The sequence below is a fragment of the Chenopodium quinoa genome, unplaced genomic scaffold, assembly GCF_001683475.1.
Source record: "Chenopodium quinoa cultivar QQ74 unplaced genomic scaffold, ASM168347v1, whole genome shotgun sequence".
Taxonomy (NCBI): Eukaryota; Viridiplantae; Streptophyta; class Magnoliopsida; order Caryophyllales; family Amaranthaceae; genus Chenopodium; species Chenopodium quinoa.
Window position 1 is genome coordinate 473,990 of NW_018743689.1, and position 3,686 is coordinate 477,675.

The following is a 3,686-nucleotide window of genomic DNA, read 5'->3' on the forward strand; positions in this document are numbered from 1 at the left end:
AAATTACCCTAAACATTTGCCCCTCACAGATGTGACGTGGCACGCCACGTGGCATCTGTGACACATGTCACGCTCCAGTTGGCGGTAATTTTACCATTAAAGAGTAACCGTTCACCTTCCGAGTAAATTACGGAAATGCCCCCAAATTTACCCTCTATATATAGCCGTTTTACCCTCATAATTTTGTACGTTTAAAAAAATTTCCTAGAGAGCAAAACTTTGAGAGAGCAGAAGTCATCCGTTTGAGTCAGACGCGAGTAAGAAAGTTTGTTCTTCGACGACCCAGCCGGACCCGCCTTCCTTCAGATATCAAATCCAAAGGTACCGTCTCTGTCTCTCTCAGCTCTTTTCTTTTTTCACCACTTGTACATATTTCTTGCAATAAATGGATGCATCACCAACACACACGGCACAGCCTAGGTTAGAGTCCAGCCGGTCACCAGGGACGGCTGAGTCTAGGACAGGGAGTGCCGTCTTGGGGTGTTGGGACCACCCTTTGCCTTGAATTCCGACCAGTTATGTGTCTGTGCAGGACACCATGGCTCGAACAATGCAGACGGCAACGGATCCAAATTACAAAAGCGAAGGCTCAGGCGGCCAAACGCCTGAGGGAGAAACGTCTGGTCAGGGAGACCAGACGGCTCTGGAGAGATCCCCTCCACGCGCCCCTTCAACCCCTGCTGACTCTTTCTTGGAAGAGTGTGACCAAGGCGGCGACGAGGCCGTCTCTGCCCCCTTGGGTCAAAGCGAGGAGGAGACGGAGAGCGACAGCTCCGCCTCTACCTCTGAAAGCAGTGATGACTTACCCCTGCTTCCTGATAGCGAGGAGGAAGAAAGGAAAAAGTGGAGCGAAAAGGATGATCCCTTCAGCATCCACGTCTCTTCCAAGAACCGGATCCAAATGGAAGAAAACTTAAAGAACTTTACGAAAATGCACCCGCTAGGAGACGGGTATAGGATCCGGGTGCCGCCTGAGAATGGCACCATCGCCTGGGAGGACGATGAACAGAACGCCAACAGCTATTTTGGCTGTTATGAGGCGGCGTTCAAAGTTGGCCTCTGCTTCCCCCTTCACCAGGCGGTGAAGGCAATTTTAAGAGGCTACGGCCTTGGGGTCTGGCAACTTACCCCCAACTCCTGGACCAACATTCTGGGGTATGTTGCCGCCAGCGAGTTCCAGGGGGCTTAACCCCGGCTGGGAGGCTTTTGCAAGCATGCACTATCTTAGCAGAAACCCAGGCGGCTGGAGGGCGTGGTACACTCTAACCACGCAACCGCAATATATGATGACCTTGGACAAGGTCTCAAAGTTCTATGGCTTGAAGCACAGGTTCTACCTGATGTCAACCCCAACCAGACGGGAAAATTATGAATTCCGTCTGTACAATAAGAAGCCCGACTTGTAGGGCAGGAAGTGCGCTCTTCCCCGGATCCTAGAGGAAGATTTTGACAAAATAATTGAGGTAGACTTTTTAGGCCTCACAGACGCAACTCTATCAACCAGGGAAACAATAAAAGTCCCCAAAAATTGGATCCCTAAGAGCGCCTGGTTCAGGGTTGAGTGTTTTCTAGCCGCCTGCAGGCTAGGGCACATGTTTACAAAACGTATGCGCTTGAGTTTATACCGTCTGTAGTATTTTTCTATCGAAATTGATTTATGATATTAACCAATTTCTTTCTTTTTGCAGAAGAAGCTCTAAAAATGCTGCAGTCGGAGAAAACTCCTAAACGGTCTTTTGCAACCATCCGCAAAGATCTTACGGAGAAAGTTGCGGCTGAGCTCAAGGCCAAGGTAACAAACGCCTGACCCTTTCATACGTTGATCCTTTAAAATCATTTTCCCGGATGCTAACCTTAACTTTGGTTAATTTTTTCAGGGAGGAGAGGTTGGAAAGTCGTTTGAGAAGCAACTCAAACGGGCTAGGGAGGAGAACCTTGCCGTTCTCAATAAAATCAAAAAATCCACCTCTACATCAACTCCTGGCGCCTCAGCCGGGGCTAAGACGATGCGGATATCGGGGCGACTTGAGAAGGTAGGCGGCAGCGTGTGCCTTGATCTTGTCACCCCTTATCAGCAGCTGCGGGGTTCACCACGCCTGCAAGCGGTTCCCGCTTGGCCGGCTCTGAAGGTAAGAACCCTTTTGAATCCCCGCTTGAGCTGGGGTGGCCTTTACGGGTGAAATCCCACTCCCAACAGACGTCATCCTTAGACAGTCGGCAACAAATAGGTGCTGCCTTAGTTTCGCACTCATCACGTATTGATTGTGGTGCAGATCAATCTCCCCGCTGGCCAGACGTCCAGAAGCATGCCAAGGCCATGCTAGAAGTCGTCCGGAAGAGGGATAAGGACAATATCCCTGGGATAGAGACGTTCAATCTTGAACGTATTCTATCCAATCTGGCTGAGGTAAGAAACTTGTCAATTCAATTTTATTTTTTCCAAGTGTCTTATCCCGCCTGCCACACTTATGCCGCCTGACTGTTTGCAGGCCATGCTGCGGGTGGACGGGCTCAAACGCCCTTATTCCCGCAAATGGGAAGAGGTAAAAAGGGCCAAGAAGTCCGCCATAGACGCTGATAATATTGCTTTACACTCGACTATCGTAAATGAACTTGAAACTAAAGCAATAATTATGACACATGCGTCTAGAATCCAGTAGCTGGAGGCGAATCTTGAGACGACCAAACAGCAGGCGTTGGATGCTGAGACGGCTAAGAAGGCGGCGGAGGAGGCCAAGAAGAAGGCGGATGAGAGCGCCAAGAAGGATGTGGAGGCGCTCAAGAAGGCCTAGACGGACCTTGGCACACTTAAAGGTTTTTCCGAAAAGAACACCAAACTGAAGGCCAAGGTTCAAAACCTGGAGAAGGAGGCTGCTCAGGCTCAGAAGAACTTTGCAGCAACCCTGGAGGCGGAGCAAAACCGCCTTGTTGCTGAGAGTGACGCTGACAATGACGCCCGTATGAAGATTGCCTGGGCTGCCTTGTACCCAGACGCGGATTATAGCATCTGGGCACTAGCGCACAGCTATGCCGAGTACGTGGTGTACTTGAGAGAACAAGGCGAGCCAGAGCCTGCCTCTTTCGAAGCCTGGGTCAACTCCAACAATGAGCCGTCCGTGCTAATCTTCCTGGTCCTGGTGAAGCACAGGAGATACCCTCAGATGGTGAGGAGGAGGGGGACCAAGAGGATCCGTCTGCAGGCCAGAAGTGACCACTCAGCGGCAGTATGCCAATCTGCTTTTTATTCTTTTATTCAGCGGTTGTATGCCAAAACTTACTTTTTCCGCCCTGCATGCCGAGTATCTTTGTGTTTACCGGCTAAGGAGCCGGGTTAATTAACAATTTCTTTTACCTGGATGGGGTCCGGTTAACATTTGATCCACTACAACCGTTTGGTTGGGTGGACTTTTATGAAATGCACCGACTAAGTCGGTATTAATCATTTTGCATTTAATTTTTTATTTTTTATTTTTGCCTAACTTATGAAAAGCATGCGGCGATTTTTTGCCTAACTAGTCAATAGTCTGGCAGTCCTTGCCCCTGGACGGCTGTATGATTGGTTTCAAGTGGAGTTGGTTGATTGACTTGAAAACGTCTGATGCTGCAAAGAGCATGATATGTTTGTAAGTCCATCAATCACAGTAGTGATTGCCCCAAACCAAGTGCACATCCGTACATCAACAGGC